The following is a 21,844-nucleotide window of genomic DNA, read 5'->3' as shown; positions in this document are numbered from 1 at the left end:
CTGTAGAAACACAAAACAGAATTCTTTTAATTGAATGAAATTTGCCAAGAATTTGTATAGAATGTGGTTCTTTGTTAAATATTAAGGATACAAAGTACACAGTGTCCTCAGCCAGTATTTTAAAATATTCAGAAATGCTGTTCAGTCACTTGTTCTCAGCCTTCTCCTCCTCTTAAGACAAAGTATATATCATAAAATCATAACTCAGTCTAGGCGTGTGTGTTTTGATTCTCTGAGATAATGAGGTTGTGATCCTTTGTCTTCCAGAATAGCTCTCCTGTCCTCATCTCTGAAATGAAGAGGTCTGACTAGCTGTCCCTATAGTCCTTTTCCTGTCTTAATTCTCTAAGATCCTGGCTAACTTTGAGAATTGGATGAACATCTCTGTGATGTACTAGTTAGAAGTAGGCCACTTTCCAGTGCCTCGGTCACATCCTCTTGTTTATTTCTTTCATATCGTGTATCACAAATTGAAATGATGTCGCTGATATGCTTGTCTCCTTGCATCCTTCCTCCCCTTCCCCAAGTTAAGCTCCAGCAGGGCAAGTTTTGTCTTGTTCATTGCTGAATTCCCAGCACTGAATGCAGTGCCTGGTACGTGCTTAGAGGTGAATGTCTAAATAAATAAATTTTTGAGAGAATACTACATGATCATTATTTGAAATGGGCCATCTTAACAGGTTTTTTTTTTCTCCTTCTACTTGATTTATGTCTTTTCAGCCTTTCTCTTATTTTTTATTCTTATTATTTTTTGGTGACATCAGGATCATCAACGTGACTGTGAATGCTTTCCCATCTTGTTCAAAGTTGGTGCCTGGAAGGTTCTCCAACCTGGTTTTTTTCTGATATAGGTTATTCGCACTCCGTGATTACTGTTTAAAATAATTCTTTTAAGAAATGTGTTTGGCTAATCTTCTGATTTTGTGCTATGTAATCTGTTTGGGAGCCACATTTCTTATTCCTTTGGTAGCTCCTCTTTGTTGCTTGTCTTATAGGATCCTTTTTGGATGAGTTTCTATGTTAGTTTTGACCCTGTCAGTATCAATATATTTAAGGATTTTGACTTTAATAAATACAGAACAGGAAAGTCACAATATCCACCCTTGGGTATGTGGTATTATCTTATTCTCTTTGCTGCGCATGACTTGCAGAGAACATAGGACTGTACGTTAAATAACAGTTTAAACTTGATGTAATGCTCTCTCAGAAAGTAGTGTTCTTAAGATGTTTACCCCAGATCTACAAGTGTCTGTGTACCTTTATTGTTTCCCTGGAGGGAAAACCCCAAACCTGGACTGATTATCCATATACATTCCAACCTGCCTCTGAGATTTTAGACTAACCTTCTCAGAGGTTCTTGACAGTGTTTTGGATTTTAGACCTTTTTGCAAATCTAGCAAACTATTGACCTTCTCCCCAGAGAGATAGCCGTTTACAAAGCCCCACAAATTCTACATATGTCATCCAGGAGTGTATAGACTCCTGAAGGCCATCCATGAACCAAGGTTAAGGACCTCTAATCTGAATCATTATTATTATTGTTACTATTTTTTGAGTTATAGTTGATTTGGGAAATCCTTGGAAAGACTGAAAAAAACTCGTATTAGTTAAGACTCAGAACATTTCTGTTCTTGGAGATTCTTTTCCCGTCTTGGAATATCCAAGAATCAGACTACTGGGTCATTCAAGTCAACTCTTGTCAGGATTCAGAATTCAGGCTGGGTTTATTTTGAAGATAACTTTGTTTTTCATGATCTCACAGGTACCTCTGCATTAGCCACATTGGACATATGTAAAGAGGGTCATCAGTATATCTGGATCATCAGGTGAGCAAATGGGACTTCATTTTTATTTCTCCTTCCATGCAGTTCTCTGGCAGTATGTGGTCATTTTTTATCATCTACTCCTTACTGCAGTGTGGGTCAGTAAGATGATAAATATTTCTAAAGAGAAGGAAGCAGGCTTTCTTAAGTTTTACCAGATTACTTCTTTTGCTGCTTGAAGTCAGATTTCTTTATTTTTATTTTATCTCATTATTACTTCATATACACACTTCTATGGTAGATAAAAATTTCCCACTCTTCATTTTATGTATATACTTTGGAGAGTTGTGGACAGCTCTCATATTGCTCCTTGGTTGTCGGCCAAGTTATACACATGTAACTCCTTTAATCTTTCTTTGTAATTCAGTTGGCTTGGCTGCTTTTTCTAGATTTTCCCCCATTTCGTCTGCATCATTAATAAATAGAAAAAGCAGGCTATTGCCCAGCTTCTTCCACACCTTTCATTCTTTTTGCTTCCTGGTTTTGCCTTATACTCCTTGTTGAACTAAAGCCAGCCAGGCATCATTCTCTGGACTACTTTGGCAATACATGAATGCCTCGCCTACAACTATCAGTGTCCCACGCGGTAATGGCATCAGCAGTATATGCTAGAGGAAAGAAAGGAAATGTGAAAGGAGAACAGTGAGGAGCAAAATAATGCTTTCTTTGATTACGTGGCAGACTTAGCCTTGCCACCCAGAGGAAATCATTGTACCTGAAACCTTTACCACAGGTTTTGTCGTCTCAAAGTATTGTGCACGGGCACTAATTTGAATAATAAGAGAAATGTATATTGTTTGAAGTTTGGCCACTGTTCTCACTTGGTTTGTTCCCCACATTCTGCTTCCCCCACCGCCTTTCCCAACACTGATCGTGACTTGCTATCAGAATCTGTGGTCATGAACAAAACTGGGCAGGGGATCGTTTTGTGGGAAATTAGATAGGCTCAGGTGGTAAATGCTCCATGCCTCCATGTGTAACATCTGAGGCAAGTGCTTTAGTTCTTGCTATTTCTGTAACAGCCGTTGGTCTTCTTTTAACAGCTGATTCAGGAGAGATGTGCAGGAGGAAGGGACTACTAGACCTTTAGTGCTATTCATCAACGCTGTATTAGTTTCACAACGTTTTTCCCCCCTGATTGGCAGGGAGAAGCATACTGCTTCTAGATGATGCTGAGCTTGGTGTAAAATGTGCCAGCATGAGATCTGGGCTTGTCACAGTTCATTCTTTCTTTTCATTTGGTTTGTAGAAAATGGACCGCTACCTTTACTTATCTTGTGCATTAGAGAGAAAAGGTCATACCTCTAGGAGCTAATGGCTTATTGGTGTTTTTAGTCACCAGATTCAGGTAGAATATTTAGTTGAAGCTTACAGCAGCACACACTTGACTTTCTCGTTTGTGTTAGCTTTGCTTCTAGTACAGAATTGAATAGGATAGAGGAGACGGTTTTCCTGTTTGTGTCTGTGGCAACTTTCTAGATGATTTGTGGTTTAATCCTTTAAACATTTTTGATCGTTTATGACCTTTTTCTCTGTAAAGGCATAAAATATTCATATTCTAATGTTATAGTCTTGTAATAAGATTAATTTTGGAGAAATCAAGGTCAGAATAGTAGCTGACACAGTTGCCTCTAAATAGTGACCTAAAAATTATAACAGTTATATTAGTTCTTTTTAGCCAGACTTTATGGCCTTCCGTCACACCATCAGATTTTAAATAAGATTATGTGATCGTGAGTCATGTACTTCTTGGTCTCTGGCCTCTTAAACAGGTAAGTATATGACTTGGATCCCTTTGAAGTCTGATTTTTTAAAATGTTAATCTCTCACATGGTTTTTAAACTGTCGACAACAGTGTACTTACACTAATTTCTTTAGGCAATTGATCCATTCTTCAGCATAACTTTTATTTCTTGGGTCTTTTCAAGACCTGTCAAAGCAAACAAAGTGCTAACCTAACTTTAAAGGGACAAAAAACTCCCCTCCTCAGTACTACGTTATTCTTTGTTCTCTGTGTGCATCAAAGTGACAATCCCACACTGTCTCAATTGAGGGAGTCTAGCACAAAAATAAAAAACCGCCTGGCACTGTTCTAGGCTGGCAGCCAAAATGTTTTGTGTAGCTTGGTTCTGGCAGTGGTTTTCATAAGGCAGAGGGTCTACCCTCCCAGCATCACCGGAGGAAGGCAAGCAGCCTTAGTCTTTCCTCCTTACACCTTTTCTTTTCCTCGTCTTCCTCTTTCTTGATGTAGACCACCATCATGAAAAAATATTTTTTCTTAAATAGAAACATCATTCTCCTTACAATTTCCACATATAGTAAATGGCATTGTTTCTATAGAAGCTTGTGCTAAATTTGCCTTTTCCTGCTCTCTTAAAGATTTCCTTCACAGTTGCATTTTTGCCACTCTTTTCAGAAAACGCTTCTGAATATTGCTAACTTTGGACATGTTGACATAGTATTTTTGATTGGTTGGAATCTTGTCTTGCTTCACAGCTTATTATTTGAATGGAAACTCTTGAGTGATATTTGCTTGTATTATATGGATTTTTATGCCAAGATATCTCTTGTTGAGACCAAAAATCCTGTCATTGTTTTCTATTTTTGTCTAAAACTCAGGGTCAGTTCATATCTTTTACAAATTGAATACTCATTTTTAGAATGTCTGATAAGTATTGATAGATAAGCCAAGCGAACTTTCATTAAATATAAGGATGTGCATTTAAAATTTTTTCCTTTGAAATTAAAATACAAGGTAAAACACAGAAGTATTTTTAACTTTCTCAATTATCTCTAAATTATAGAGACCTACTATTGGTGACCTACTGTTACAAAGGGTGTGAAAATGTAGCATTATGTTTTTAAGTGATGATTTGAGCAGGAGACTAGATTTTCACTATGAGCAAGCATTGTATGAAATTTTGTAGAATATTCCTCAAAATGTAAATGTGTTTTCTGTTGTATTAAGCAAAAACAAATAATTTACTTTCTAGTGATCTATTTTAAAAATTAGTGTTGTTCAATCAAGATAAGAATAGTTAAATAAGCAGAATATGTTTTCTTAGGAGGAGATTGATATTATTTTGACTGATTGTTATTTTAAAAATTGTCAATGATTTTTGGCAATAAGAAAATCACTTTGGGAGGAAAAACTGATGTATTTTTGTAGCAGTGTAACAAATGTGACTGAAAAGAAAGTAAACAATGGTTCGTGTCAGAATTATTAATGTGAAACATTTTTATATGCCATATATATTGGAAAATATATGTGTTATGGATACATTAAGATAAACTTGTGCAATCTAACATTTTTTTTTACAGATTTATTTTTAATTTAGAAAATGCTTTAAAATCATTAAAAGGATTCGTAGAACAGGTATATCAAAAGTATGCATTAAATAAACTCACCTGCTATTTTCTCTCCTTCTCAAGGCAGGTTCAGCAACATATTGGCTCATTACTTTAACAAAACAAACAAATACTCAAATTGCTTTGTGTGTATAATGCACATGTAATAAATGCTATGATTCCTCATTCCCCCAGTGCTGTTTTTTTTTTTTTAAACTTGTGTTTAAGTGGCTTTTTCTGCAGAGCAGCTACAATGAATCTGGTTGGGAGGCCTGTTAAGTTATATTAATTAAATCTTTAGGTCAACATTTTAAGATGAGAATTATGACATTTTTGAGAAGGAATGCCAGTGAAATTGTCTTCTTTTCTCTTGGTCCAGTTAAGTGCATGAATGTCTGTCTTGAATCCTCTGTGCCAAGGTCTGATAATATTAGAATTGGTGGTTAAAGATAATACAGACAAAAAGCTCTTTCATTCGGTATGTTCACATATGTTGAAGAATGTTTATTGTATATTAAATACTTTTCATAGACTTTAAATACATTTTCTCCACTGGTGTAATTTTTTTTGCAATTAAGCCCTTTATCTTTTCTGTGGTAGGAATATATCTTTCAGTGACTTAGGAATTGCAACATGAATTGTCCTATTTATTTGTTTATTCTAACTATACACAGAGGCGTAGTAGAAATATATTTAAGAGCTATAATGTTTGAGCACATTTTTTGGTAAATGCTGTTGAATTTTTCATTTTTTTCCAGGTAATGTTTTCTGTAGTTTTGTTCAATTCAGAACACATATTAAAACTCCTATATCTTTATAGTTTGATATTATATAGTTTGCAGGAATTATGGTAGAGTAACTTAATCATTATGTTTGTAGAAACATAGAAAAATAAATTTATTAAGGGATGCCAGCAAAGTTGGATAGGTACTAAATTTATTGTTTTTACTAGGATCTTATTTTATTATATTAAATAGCATGCTTATAATTATAACTAGTATTTTATTTCATTTGAATATCAGTACAGATTTTAACCATAACTCCTAGGTAGGTGATTTGAATATCTTGTTTGATATCAAATATTAGTAACATATAATGACAGTGATTTCTAAGTTGATGTGGTCAAAAATATGAGTGATCTTTCCTTAAGCATATGGTATGTACTTCAGTGTTAAAATTCAGTAGAGAGTATCGCATGAAAGAGTATATGTTAATTGAGTATTTTGATTCCCCCCCAATTTTTGATATATGTTAATTCCCCCTGCCTGACATTATATATTATCATTCTGTAGAATGCTTTCACAAGTATTTCCTGTTTTCTGCGGCATCTCGCACTGCTCACTTTTTATCCATAGTACCATATGAGTTCCCCATTTTCAGGTTTGCACTGCATATTTTAAGCTGCTGATAGTGTACGTCGATTGCAAGGTAAAGTGACATTTAGCTTTTTGAGCTAGTTGCATTTTTAGCATGAGAGCAGGTTGTTGTTGTTTTTTTCCCCCATCCTAAATCTTCTCATATTTCCCATTAAAATAATCTTGCTAACATTGAACAAAGAAATTCAGAGATTTGGCAACAGCAGCAATTGAAATGCATCAAAAAGTGGCTACTACAATACAATTTTATTAATGAATGATCTACATTGGTTCCAGCTGTGTCCATGTGATTAGGCCTTCATCAGGCAACAATGGGTATTTCCCTATTGCTTTTATTTGATTTCCAAGAATGTGTCATCTGTTACATCAGCTCCTGCCAATATGCCCCCTGTAAAAGTGTTTTGTTTTTTTTTCCTTCCAAATTTCTGAAGCATAAGTTGAATACCCACACATAGCCCTGCTGAAATATTGTTTCTAGTGAATTGTGGCCTAGGTTTGTGTGCCTGGTGCTGCATACCAAAATTTCAGAATATAAAATAAAGTAAATGTTTATTAAGTTTATCAGTACATTTTTGGAAGTGTGGTTGCCTGGTAATGCTAAAGATAGACTATTTTCACTTTTACGTTTCCATCTTAATATTTTATTACAGTGGTATAATGTGTTATAGAGGTGGACAAGCTTGCAGATTGAAATGGGGATCGTCCAGATTGTTCCCTTCCCTGGACCATATGGTATAGTTCTAAAAGCCTTTTGTACGCTGTCTGTTCAGTTTATTGTAAACTCAATCTTTAGTGCACCTAAAAAGATAACCAAATAAAAGGAGCCTGGGAAAAAGAACTTCATATCATGTAAGGGTCCTAGAAATATTTGTTTTAAAGGAGATAACTGCAGATGAAATTGAAAGTGAGATGATATAAACAAAGGAGACTTGTCATTCTCTGAATATCCTTTTGAGTTCATATGGATTGTCTTTGAATGCTGGTTTTAAAATGAAGGCATTTATGTTACCTTATTATGCTTACCATCCGTATTTATTCTGTTCTTACACTCTCATGAAGAAGAGAATGTAGTTTTATCTATTTTACAGAGGAAACCTCTACCTGTGAACAATTCCAAGGAACGTATAAGTCCTAGGTTGAATGTATAGGTGTTTTTTTTTTTTGACTGATTTCATTGAGAATTTAGGGCTAGAACTTTCAATAATTTCGCTTTTAGCCGTTACCCATACTCAGAGATAGTTGAAAAATTTCTAATTCTTTTTCCTTTCTTTTTTTTCCTCCACTTGACCTATTATGGTTCCATAATTCTATTTTAGGAAAATAGGATAAGCAATTTCTTATCCCATATGTTAAGACTGTTTAAAAGCTGGGAATGAAAGTGATTTCTTCTGACTCTCACTCCCCTTTCTTCCAAACTAAGCTACTGTTAGAGAAGAGTATTAGACATTACCCATTGCTTTTTGGCACAGGAGATTGCAAGCTGAAATTCTACCAAATGGAAAAAAAAAAAGGAGAGCCTGTGAAGAACACGATTCTTTACTCTATCATTACCCTGAACCACTGAAAGGGTAACTGAGAGGAACTCAAATGTTATTGGAATGTGTAATTTTCCTTTGAATGGCCACAGTGAAATATATTTGAACAAAAAGGCAGAAAAAGTATATGTGGCGTATGGAGTTGATGGTGATTGAAATTAATGAATCTTTTCAGCCCTGTACAATAGGAACTATCCCAGGAACAGTGCACGTTTAAAAGTTTCCAACAGAAACTTACATAGAGAGATATTATTACCTTAGGGAGATTATTAGAGATAGATGGACTATCACAATAATATAATAATGCTAGTGGTAAATTGGACATAAAATATTCTTTGGATCTATATTTTTCAAGTTTGAGAAATTTTCAAAAACTGAATCACTGATTTCAAGTTGGGAGGGAGTCTTTCCTATTTAAAAAATACTGTTATTTTGTGGTCTTTGATTTATTCTGGAGCTGTTTTCTAAAGTGCTCACACAATTGAAAACATGGTTTTCAGCTTGAAAATATACATTTTCAAATAAGCTAGGTTCCTCCTTCCTTCTCTCTCTCCATTCTCCTTCCTTATTCCTTTCTTCCTAACCTTCAGCTATTTATTTGTATGTGTATATTACATATATGAATGATATATACTATACTATAAAAATGTTATTGTATAGGTTTGGGAATTGAAGGTTTCAGTTAGGAAGATAAATAAAAATCTTGTAATGACTGTGCACAAATGGATTTCCATGGAGGAATTAGAACATGTTTATTTAATCTAGATTACTGAAAATTGTAGGAAAATAGTGGAATTGTACATTCAAAATAGTTTTCATTTCTTCTAGCTGGGAAGGACTAGATTGTATCTTAAGTCAAGGAAGGAAGAGCTACAGAAAGTCTAACTTAAATATCTCCTCTTTGCTGTAGTTTCCTTTTAATGGTAAAAATGCCTCTGGCTCCAAGTATAGTCATGTGCCGCATCACAACATTTCACTCAATGATGGACTGCATATAGGATGGTGCTCCCATAAGATTGTGATGGAGCTGAAAAATTCCTGTCACCTAGTGACGTCATAACCATTGTAACTTCCTTGCACAATGCATTACTCATGTCACTTGCTTGTGGTGATAAATGAAGCTGAGAAACTTGCCGGTGTAAACAAACCTACTGTGCTGCCAGTCATATAAAAAAAAGTATAGCACATACAGTTATGTACATTACATAATACTTTATATTGATAGTAAACCACCATGTTACTAGTTTTTGTATTTACTATACTATATTTTTTATTGTTATTTTGGAGTATACTCTTTCTACTTATTAAAAAAAACGTGACTGTAAAACAGTACACAGTGTTATCCTGGTAGCAGCCTCGTACATCTTGTGTTTACTGTATCTCTTGATTGCATAATTTCTCTTGTACTTGATTTAATCTCATGTTGTTTTGTTCATCATGGCCCCTAATTGTACAAAATCCACTGCTGTTGTTGCCAGGAAGGGGCTACATGAAGTGATTGACCTGGAAATGAAATGAAAAGTGATTAAGGACTATGAAGGTGGAAAATCAGTGATGGTTATTGTTCAGCCTTCAGGCATGTCCCGTTCTATGATAGCTACCATCTTGAAGAACAAGAACAAAGTGATGGGAGCTGTTAAAGGATCTCCTTCATTGAAGGCAATGAGACTAACAAAAATTCGAGAAGCGCCTGTATCAGACTTGGAGAAACTTCTACTGACCTGAATTGAAGACCAGACACAGAGTGTATCCCTCAACAGCATGACAATGACAGCCAAAGCAAAATGTTTGTCAGTGATGTTGAAAGAAAAGGCCGGACCTGACTACAATGTTAAATTTACTACTAGTTCTGGGTGGTTTAAACAATTCAGGAATTGTTATTTGTTACGTAATGTGAAAGTGAGTGGTGATTCTGTGAGTGTTGATGTGAAGGCAGCTGAATAATTTTTGGAAACTCTAGATAAGCTGATTGTGGAGGAAAATTACTTGCCAGAGCAAATATTCAGTGTGGATAAAACCACCCTATTCTGGAAACAGTTGCTTGAAAGAACTTTCATCCTTATGGAAACCAAGTCAATGGCAGGGTTTTCAGGGTTTCAAGGGTTTTAAGGACAGGATATCAGTCTTGTATGGGGACAATATTGCAGGCTACAAATTGAAACCCTTTGTGATCTGGCACAGTGAGAACTCCAGGGCCTTCAAGCATATCAGTAAGCACACACTACCAGTATACTACAGGAGCAATAAGAAGTCAAGGACCCAGCTCCTCTTCCAAGATGCCCTCTTGAATTGCTGCCAGCGAAATGGAGAAGTACTCTTTGGAGAGCAACATACCTTTCAAGATTTTGCTTGTTGTTGTTTGGGAGCATTAGCTCCCAAACATCCTCCTTTTACTGGTGATCTTCCTTCGATATCAAAGTGATTTTTTCCCTCCAAACACCACCTCTTTGATCCAACCAATGGGTAGAAATGTATAGCAACTTTTAAGGCCTACTACCAGAGGAGGACCCTTGCCCAGGCTATTGCTACAACTGAGACACTGAGAAGACACTGATGCAATTCTAGAAGGATTACAACATCTATGCTTAGGCTTGGGATGATGTCACCAAGGAGTGTATGAATGGCATCTGGAAGAAGACACTCAAGAGGTTCGTCCATGACTTTAAAGGATTTGCCAAGGATGAGGAGGTTGCAAAAATCAACAAGGCTGTGGTTCAGATGGCAAACAACTTACCCTGGGTGTGGACGAGGATGGCATTGAGGAGCTCACAGAGCTGGTTCCTGAGCAATTGACTAATGAGGGGTTGTTGGAACTGGAAGAGGAATGCATAGCTGAAGAAGAGGCAAGAGAAAAGGAAACTGCAGGAGAAGAAAAAGAAGCAGCAGCCCCAAGGAAATTTGTAGTGAAAGGTTTAGCAGATTTTTCAGACTTCAACAAGCTCCTTAAAATGTTTGAAGACATGAACCGCAACATGGGAAGGTTTTCATTAATAGAGGGGAATATTCATGGTCCATTATTTGCTTACAAGCAAATCTGTGATGGAAAAAACAAACCAAGCAAACCACCATACACGTATTTCTGAAAAGTGACGCATCCTCAAAAATAGCATTAGGCAGGTGCTTCAGGAGGTATTCCAGAAGAAGGCATTGTTCTCGTAGGAGATAACAGCTCTGTGCATATTCTTACCCCTGAAGACCGTGCAGTGGGACAAGATGTAGAGGTGGAAGACAGTGATATTGATGATCCTAAAGGGTTAGGGTCATCCTAAAGCCTAGGCTAATGTGTGTGTTTGTGTGTTAGTTTTTAACAAAAAAGTTTAAAGAGTAAAAAAAAAATTAAAAAATTTAAAAGTAGAGAAAAAGTATACCAAATAAAGATATAAAGAAAGAAAATATTTTTGTATGGCTGTGCAGTGTGTTTGTGTTTTAAGCTAAGTCTTGTTACCAAAGAGTCAAAGAGTTAAAAAAAACTAGAAAGTTTATAAAGTAAAAAAGTTACCGTAAGCTAAGGTTAACATTATTGAAGAAAGAAATCTTTTAATAAATTTAGCGTAGCCTAAGTGTACGGTGTTTATAAAGTCTACAGTAGTGTACGGTAATGTACTAGGCCTTCACATTTACTCACCACTCCACTCACTGACTCACACAGAGCAACTTTCCGTCATGCAGGCTCCACTCATGATAAGTGCCCTATAAAGGTATACAGTTTTTATTTTTTATGCTGTATTTTTACTGCACCTTTTCTATGTTTAGATATGTTTAGATACACAAATACTTACCATTGTGTTACAGTTGCCTACAATGTTCCATAAAATAATGTGCTGTACAGGTTTGTAGCCTAGGAGCAATAGGCTACACCATATAGCATAGATGTGTAGTAGGCTATACCATCTAGGTTTGTGTAGAGATACACTCTATGATGTTTTCATGATGACGAACTTGTCAATGACACGTTTCTCGGAATATATCTCAGTTGTTAAGCAACACATGACTGTAGTAGAAAATCTTACTATGACTTAAATGAGTAAGAGTTTTATTTGTCTCATGTTGTAAGAAGTCTGGAGGCAGTTTGTTCACAAGTACCCAGTGCCGTCAGGGACCCAGGTAACATCTTCCTTCCTCACCATGCTTTTGCCTTTGCACATAATTTTTGCCATTCATTTCACAGGTGACTTTTGTACCTCTAGAAATTGTGTTTACTTTCAAGCAGGAAGAAAGTGAAGGATACTCAGAAGCCTCCTCATGGGGAGTTTTCTCTTTTTCTTTAGAAAGGGGTGCCTTACTCATAGGGACTTCTGCCTATATCTCGTTGGCCAAAAGTGTATCACATAACTACCTCTAGAATGAGATAAAAGTATTGTAACCATCCTGCCTGTATTTTGGAGGAAAGCGTGGAGAAGGGCAATTGGAATGAGTGTTGAGTGAACCATCCAAAAGTTATCTGCCATACTTCTTCAGTTCTTTTCTATAGTTAGTTGCTTGGACTTTTGAATTTTCTGGGTACTTGGTTTATAAAGTAACTTGCTGTTGGTTTCTTTTTGACATCCAATAAATATGTTTTGGTATTGTAAGGTTATGTTTCTGTGACTGAGGACAGAACTGTAATTGGGTGATCTTGTTGTCTTTACACTTAGCACAGTGCCTAGGTGTAGGCCCTCAATAAACACTTGTTGAATGAATGAGTGAATATTAAGAAATATATTTGTTCATATTGTTGGTATAAATCATTTATGCGTATAAAGGGTACAGTAATATTTTTAATTTGTGAGGGGTTGTGGACTAAGTTTTATAGAATTCTTTGTTATTGCTAAGGGGACATCAATGTAAGGATGTCAAAGTTGTTTTGAGTGGAAGATATTGTTACAAAGGTTATGGGAAACTCCTCAAAATGACTTAGTATCACTGCTTTGGCTGGAGCACATTATTCCATGTGTAAATGACAAACATAATTTCTTTTTAACTCTATGCGCAGACTGTTATTTAAACAAGGATATTTTGTAGTATCCGTATATTAAGATCTCAGTTTTTGAAGAAATAAGCAATTTGAATTTATTTATAAAATGAACAAGTCATTTGATAATTTGTATTATTGATGTTGATTTGCAGGAAGGAGTTATTAGATCCTTGGTACCCTCATGGCTTTTGTTACGTGTGCCGTTGAGAGGATTCTGACTCCTAGCGCCCCTGTGTAGAGCAGAACTGTCTTTTTTGCACCATCCTCTCACCTTCTTGCGCTATGTCAGACAATGCTTTGCTGCTCTTCATAGGATTTTCATGGCTAAGGGCACACTAAATCAGATTTTATCCTAGATGGCATTTTGGGTGTATTATTTCTTCTAATTCTTAGATTGACAGCTTCATATTTTCTCAATACAAATGCAAATAGAAAAACATGTCCAAAAGAAGCCCTAAGTCATTTTCTCATCTGTTTGCTTTGCCCTGAACTGTCTCAGAAGAAAGCAGGCTACCTCTTCATTCAAACTGCAGCCGAAGTGGCTCCGACTGTAACTCGGTAGTGTGAATCAGCACCTCACAACTCCTCTAATGTCTAACCTAAATTCCCTTTGTTATATTTCTGTTCTGTTTCTGTTATTTTGATCTCCGAGGACAGGGCAAACAACTCTCCAGTGTCTCACATACAGCAACCCTAGATAGCACCACTTTAATAATAAAGGGATAATAATTTATCCGTTTTCATTCATGATGGCAGGGCTGTTTGTACCTTAATTACTAAAACAACCTGTGCATGGATAGAACTTATCTCAGAGCAGGGAATGTATTCAAGTATCTGGAACTCAAATTTTCTATCTGAGCAGTTTATAGTCACTGAAAATAAAGGAAGCCCTTTTAACATTCAGGAGCAGTCCTGGGAGAGAGTTCCTACATAATCACAATTTAGGGAAGAAAGTTTCCTAAATCTGGACTTAGAAGTGGGTATTGCTAGTCAGTCTCTTTTGGCCCTTAAGCTGCTCTTTTGGTCATACTTTAAGAAGTAATAATTTGTATGCCAACATTTTGCACTTAAAAATATTACCTGTAAAAGTTCAGCCATGTCTTACTATTTTCACCTTTGTATTCTCAGCAGTCAGTACAGTATCTGCCCATAGTAGGCTCTTAGTAAATATTTGTTAAATGAGTCATTTTAGTATCCCTTGGTAATGCTTCCTAATATAGATAGCTTTATGCTTTGCTGCATTTCTCCATTTCTTTTTAATTTTATTTTATGCTGCCCAATAAGCACTTGTAGTTTACTTTTGTTGTCTTTATCATCTTGTTCAATGATATCTACAATGACTTGGAACTTATTTGAATAGCTGAATACAGTAGTAGTGCTTGGACAATTCACTTTATGATGATGCTGTAACTTTCAATCCAGGAATACCTCTTTTTTTCCCCCTCTTTTGTAAGATGAAGTCTTATTGTAGCCTGTGATGAGAATTCAGAGTACATTAATTGAATGCCTTTTGTGTACAAGGTACTTTGCTGGGTTATGCATAGACATAAACATGAATGTACACAAACTTTGCTGCCATGGAATTGAAATCTGGTCGGCAAGATACATATGTATTATATGGTACATATGTGTCTCTCAATATATAACTATAGTATAAGTGGGATGTGGTAACTGCTCTAGTTAAGGTGTAAGCCAAATCTGGTGGTACTGCAGAGGAAGGAGTAATTACTTCTGACTGCCTGAATATGGGTGAGCAATTGACATAAAGCCCTCATGGATGGCATGGAATTTGAATGGAGTCTTGAACTATTTGTACAAATTTGATAGGTGGTAAAGGTGAAAGGATTCCAGGAAGAAGAAACAGCACTAGCAGTGGTTGGAGGTGGGAATGTGTATGGAATGTTTGAAAAAATGGCGAGGAGTCTCTTGTGTTTGGAGTAATGATGTGTCTGTGAGAAGGACAGGAATAGAGGCTAAAAAGGAACTTGGAACCAAATTGTACGGGTCTTGTTTCTTGTTAAGTAATTTTCTCTTTCTTCTGTAGAATTAATCATAGGTTTTTGGGTAGACGAATGACTCTAAGATAGCTGAGTTTCAGAGGAAGAATGGAAGATATATTAAAGGTAGTTGAGGTTGAAGAAGAGGGAGGCAGGGCCAGAAGGGCTTGGAAGGAGGGCGTGATCCCAGAGGCCTGGGGTGGGTCAAGTAAAAGCCCTGTGGATTGTTGATTTGTTCAGAGTTGTGCTGCAGCGTCCTGGCTCCCAATAGATGGTGTTTTCCAATTTTGAACCTTCTTTCTACCTACATCATTTTGGAAGACTATGGAACATGCCTCCCTTCCCTACAGCTGGGACATCAAGTATTTTAGCCTGAATTCTAGAAGAAAGCAAAAGGAGAGAAGAGCTGAATAGTTGTTGAGTGGGCCAAGAGTATCTACACATTTCTTTCACTCTTTGTAGTGGGGATATTGGCTCTCCTACTTTTTGGGATCTTGGTTCATCTTCTTGAAGTAGAACTTGCTGTTGATCTCTTTTTGAGACCCGGCTCAAATGTTTAATAACATTTATCACTCTGTATTGTAATTATATCCAGGCCTGAGGCCAGAAACTATATTTGGGTCATATTTATATCACAAAACAGCCTAATTTTTAGAATATAATCATCTAATAAATGCTTGTTAAATAAAGTAAATTTGATTATGCTTTGCAGTCATCCAGACCTTCCTACTCTCTGCACATGCCAAGCATGTTCCTTCTCAGGATCTTGCTGTGCCTGCTGCCTGGAAGGCTTTAGATCCGGATCTGCAGAGCCCCCTCCTCTCTTTCTCTGGTTTCTGTTTAGATGTCGTCTCATCACCAGTGAGGTGTTCTCTGACAGCACTATATAAAATGCCACCCTCCTCCAGCCCCAGTCTGCAGCCACCCTTCTCCTCTGTTACCCTGTGTTATTTTTCTTTATAGCACCTGCCACCATCTGATGTACATTGACTTGATGACCATCTTTTTACTCCAATTAGAAAGAAATTGTTTGTGACAACAGGAACATTGCTTTGTTGCTTAATTTATCTGCAAGCACTTGGAACAATGATGGACACATAGTAGGCACAAAAAATATTTTCTGAGTGAATGAATGGTGAAAATCAGACCGAAAAGGATAGTAAAGATTCATCTGCAGGTTTGTTTATAGTTTTATGCAAGTGATGGTATTGTTACAACTTTTATAAAATCAAATCATTAATATTGGTCTCAGAAAAATAAAAACAAATTCTATTTTCTATAGATTGCGCCTGTGAAATCTAATTATGGATTAGTATTTGTTTTAAAAATATTTGAATGCCAAGCATATCCAGTCAGAAAACACTTTTATTATCCATGCCAGCTTAATTTTTAAGGCAGTGAAATGGAAGACTGTCATTTCAGCAAGCAACTTATTTTCATTTGTGAGAATGGAATATTTTTGAATATTCTAATTGATTTTTGAGGATGATTTTACAAGAAAATAATCCTTGTTTCTGTACATTGTACATTTGCCTTTAAGACAGAAGAAACTAGAAACAGGCATGGAAATTATTTGTTCTGAGAGGTGCAAGCTTATAACTGACTTTTGATAAATGTCAGGAGGAGGGTCAGTCAGTCCCAATGTAAAAGGTAAATCCTGGGATACTGAACACTTTAAATAAGACCTGATTTAGAAAGTCATTTCATATGTTTATTTAAAGTTTGCAAAGAGATTCTAGACCGTTTGTCATGAGCTCAAGCCTCTAGTTTATTGTGTTTTACTACGAATTCACTTGGATATTTTTCCAGAAATCTTAAGTCTGTAATTTGGCAGTAAAAAAATTGGTTATCAAATCAATATTATTATATGGCTTTTAGTGTCATAAGAATTCCCTTTTGGAAACCCATAAAACTCATTTTTTCTCACCATAAACTTTATCTGTCACTTTTCTATAAGGTCAGAGTACTAACGTTGGAGGTGATCTGCTCTGGGATAGAGAGCCAACAAAGTGGTAATAAAGTTAAAAAATGCCACATGTTGCTTTCCTGAGATTAGGATTTCTTTTTCGTATCAAGTTTGTCGTAATTTTAAAATAGGAAAAGTTATATATCGATAGATGTATTATTAGTGTCCCTTTAAAGATAGATGAAATGATAAGCTTGCTTCTAGTTTGTATATTTGCATATTTCATATTTTAGTATTTTTGTGTTTTCTGGAGGTTAGTTCTTAATTACTTGTATACTTTTACTGGTAGGTTTTTTCTTTCTACATATGTAAGTTAAGCTTTTCAGCATAGATGGTTTTTTGTGTTTTTTTGTGAGTAAGATTGGCTCTGAGCTAACCTCTGTACCAATCTTCCTCTGTTTTGTACGTCTGATGCCACCAGAGCGTGGCTTGACGAGCAGTGCTAGGTCCGCACCTGGGATCTGGACCTGTGATCCCCGGCTGCTGAATCAGAGCCTACCAACTTAACCACTAAGCCATCAGGCTGGCCCCCAGAATAGATGGTTTTAAAAATGAAATATGATGAAATTATTGCATTGGAAAACAATTTCAAGAAGAACAGAGTTATTACTTGAAAACGAAGCTTAGTGTTGAAATTGTAAAAAGTACTAGAACTTGGAGGTTCCATTGCAAATGTTTCTCTACTAAGTCTGAGTTGCCACTGTGTTAATATTTATTGAGTATGTATTTACGTATTGCACGTATATAAATATAGGAAAAATCTGAGTAGTTATCAGAGGAGACAGTCTTTTAAAATTACAAGATTGTGTCTCTAGTAGTTGACTATCCAATCGGTCCTTTTCTTTCTTTAACATGTGTAACATATGGATGATTATGCAATAACATTTTTTTCTTTCTTAATACAGACACTTTGGAAATTAAGTGTGAAACTTGAAGTTCCTTTCAATTTTATTCACCTTAATTGAGTATTTCCCCCTAGTTCAAGACCCATACCTAATTATTTAAGGCACAAATTAATTTTGTCATTTTACTTGAACTTTAAAACTTTGTTTGCTCTATACTTCCTCATGTTCCTTTTTAAAACTGTAAGTACTAAAATGGTATTTTAGTTTCTAGCACAATCTGTCCAAGTACAGCTCCAGATTCCCTATATATAAATAAAGATCTTGATCTGTTTATAATTATTTAATAACTCAAGTACATATGTGAATTAACTGACTGTTACTGTTATTTCATGCATTAGACAAGCAGTATTTGCAAAACCAAATTATAGTGTTTGTAAATAGCTGTAGTCCCATTAGTTTAACCCTTGCTGATTAGATTTTTAATAACTTTCTTTGTAGCAATAGTAGTTAGAATAATTTGAAAACCACTTGCAAGCTCCTGGAGGGGAGCAAGCCTTCAGTAATTGGGAAATAGTTTGTTATTTCAACCAATTTGGCTTCCTTCTCTAAAGTTAAGAACGATTTATAGTTTCTTTTAATTGCAACTTGAAAATTATTTAATGAAGATAACTTGAAGAATAAAATGAAGCACAAAGAGAAAAACAAAATCACTCATAATTCTACCATAAATGATTATTTATGTCTATCTCTGTGCATGTGGGCTCTCTCATGTTTATATGTTCCTTTCATCTATATTTTTATATATTCGTTTTATGCAGTTATGCAATCATGGAAAAATTTTCCCATACCAATAAATGTTTTTCTTCATTATGATTTTTGATCATTAATCATAAGAGATCCCTTTTTATGGATAGTTTGATTGGTTTCAATTTTGGGCAAAGAGTTCAACAAAGATTCTTGACAATTTCCAGGGTTAATTCATAGAAGTGAGATTGTTGAATCAAAAGATATGCACAGTTTTCAAGGTTTTTATATTATGTTCAAATGTGATAGGACATTTTAATACTTCAAAGCAAATCTAGCCTTATGCTTTCATAAAGTTAGTAGCCAACTTCAGGCTGCGTTTTCAGGACTTGAGAAGAGTCTTTTTAAATTCACAGACTGTTCTCATCTACTTTGCAGATGGCTGAAATTTCGCCATCACCTATTGCTTCCTTGCAACATACAAGTACCCCTGGGAGAGGTAACATCTTGGGCTGGCAGGCATTAGCTCTGAACAATGTGAAGGAATTTATCTGATACTTTAAACTTAGTTTTTGGCAAGTAAAGTTTGGAAACAAGGCCAGGAAAGGGACATTAGAACACTGAGCAAGAGGAGTGATAAGGGGAAGCACAGTGTTCCTTTACTTCAATTCTACTAAGATCAACTGAACAACTATTATATGAAATACAAGATATTATGTACCTAGTTTTAGGAGTTTTTATAATCTCTGTCTACAATGATTCAGGCTGTTTGTTCGCTATGAATGCTAATTAATCCAGTAGAGAGACTTACGGTCCCAGATATGGTGTACATATATGCCAGATAGAGATGCAGGGGGAATTAATTATCTCCTAAGCAACCTTACTCTGTTTGAACACTCTGTTTGCAAAGTGTGAAATTACTTCCTTAAGAGATGATGAGGGTACAGAGTGCGGCTTTGGGTAGTTTGCAAAGAATACTCTGTACTGTGGGGTCTCTGCTTCATTAGACAAAATATTTATATCATTGGAATGTCTCCTTGAAAAACCAGTTAATAAAGAGATAATCGTGACAGACAAGGCCACTAAATAGATAAAGTCATAGTGCTTGCTCCAATCAGGAAACTGAGCTATTGCTACTTATTTTTTATTCAGTGGAGTCTTGTGTATCAGATCTTAGGGGCAAGCCTATGCTTCCCCTGCAGAAACTATGGAGAATAGTAGACCTTCTAGAAATTATACACTGTTGTCTGTTTCTTTACTCAACAGTCTCAATCCTAAATATCTTCAGGATTTTAAAATCCCAGTCTATTATTATCAGACTGACTCTTTTTCTTATAATAGTGGGTAGCTAATAATATGCCCCTTGTGATATTTAAAAATAGTGATACAGCTCTCATTACCACATCTATTAGCCTCAGATTTACTCAGCCTTGGTCTAAACTGAGTTTTGACTTTTTAAAATTTATCATTTACAATTTCTAGACTCCAGTCAGTTTTTCTAGTGTTGGCTTCTTAAACCATCAGCAAATGTCTTAGACTCATTGGCAAATCACAACATTCTTGAAGACTATATGGCAACTAGAAAAAGACCTGCTGCAATAAGTAAATAGAAGAAAATATACTTTTAACTAATCTTACTTCTAGTAGGTTTCTATATTCATGTGGAACTTTGGAGATGAGAAAAATGTCACTAAATATTTTAATTGATACGTCTTTAAAACATGGTTTTATTTATTTGGATCTTAAAGGACAGATTCTAATACTGGATTTACATCACACTTCCTAACACAGTTTAAAAAATCTGTTACTGCAGGGTTATTTTCACTGATATAAAGTGAATATTAAAAAATTAAAGGTGTCTAATATTGATACTAAGGATATCTATTTCTAGCCATGTAGTCCTCTATGGAAATTTCTCTTTCTTCTTCCGTGTTTACCTGATATTCCTTTGCCTCCTGAGCTGCTAGGATTTTGCATTTCTTTTAAGTTGATTTCCCTCACTGATAAATAGATTGAGTTGCGAGATTATGTCCTTTTCATTTTTCACTGGAAGTGAGTAAATCCAGAACTTTATACTTGATGACATTTATTTCAACTCATCAAGGGAATGCCACCCATGTTTGCTTGGTTTGCTACACTTCAAATAGACATTGAGAATGTTTGTGTGTTAGAGTAATCCTGCTATTTCTGTTTCAAAATTAACTGAAAATGTGATATGTACCTCCCACTTGGAGAGGGAAACATCTCAACAATTTTTTATTTGGTTAATGTGAGTTAAGTTCTTAAAAGATGTTAGAGTGAGACTCATTAGCGCCCGTATAGTTAAGAATCTGTGACCCATTTTATTTTATACTTATTTGTTGTGTGTATTTATGTTACCCTGCACAAACCAGGTCTGAGTTAAAATTTGGCATAGAAGCCAATGTAGGGTAGCAAGATAATGTTTCTGTCCAATAAAAAATGCCAGTCTAATAATTAAACCAGTTGAATCCTTCCAGGTCATTGACTTGTTTGTGTTAAATTGGCTTTCTTTGTGTTTGTGTTGATTGTCTTTGTGTTAAATTCTTGTAGAGTCCAGTCAGGTCAGAGAAGACAGTTGCGCATGACGTGGAACATGGCCTCTAAACCCCTCAGCAGGACTGTTGGCAGAACTGTTTTCCTTAGACTGAGGGGTGACATTTCAAATACTATAAGATGCCACCGGGTATATTTAGATGGTGATAGAATGTGTGCATCAAGTTCTGTCTGTGAGAATAAATAGTAATTAGTGGTAGTAAGGGCTGATTATTTGTGGTTGATGATAATAAAGGTCTTAGAGGAGTTAGGAAGAAATTTTGTCATGGCTGTTGCTAAAGGGTATTATGGTTTATTGACTGAACCCACATTTATTGAACACCTTCTGTTTGCTAAGTGCTGGGGATATTGCAGTAAGCAAGCAGACCTGGTCACTGTCCTCATGGAACTTAATATCGAATGGAGCACACGGGTCTTATATAATCACTCATGTAAAAATAGCCTATAAGTGATAAGTACAAAGAAGTACTACAGATTGTTATGTCAGGGGGACTCAAGACTTTGTTTGATGGTGACTGTAGTAAACTATAAGATAGACTGAACATAGCTATATGGCTGGCCTCCTGCCTTCCTACTACAAATCTTTGTTGTCATATGAATCTTGGATGTTATCTTTCTTCCATCCTAGTCCTTAAGGCTTATTATCCTATCAAAAAGGTGATAGTCTAGATCTGGGGAGTGA

The 21,844-nt window shown here is 35.7% G+C and overlaps 1 protein-coding gene across 49 annotated transcripts in view; it reads left to right on the top strand.

Annotated features, from left to right (window-relative positions):
- Positions 1 to 21,844, top strand: part of GTDC1 (glycosyltransferase like domain containing 1) — a 423,749-nt gene that overhangs the window by 98,512 nt on the left and 303,393 nt on the right. For all 49 annotated transcript variants that reach the window (XR_011428195.1, XR_011428194.1, XR_011428191.1 and 46 more), the window contains one exon: positions 1,763 to 1,826. The gene's annotated coding sequence lies outside the window, so the exon portion shown is untranslated. The remainder of the gene's footprint in view (positions 1 to 1,762; positions 1,827 to 21,844) is intronic.

Source organism: Equus caballus, chromosome 18 (genome assembly GCF_041296265.1).
Source record: "Equus caballus isolate H_3958 breed thoroughbred chromosome 18, TB-T2T, whole genome shotgun sequence".
Taxonomy (NCBI): domain Eukaryota; kingdom Metazoa; phylum Chordata; class Mammalia; order Perissodactyla; family Equidae; genus Equus; species Equus caballus.
This window is presented reverse-complemented; position numbering and strand designations above follow the sequence as displayed.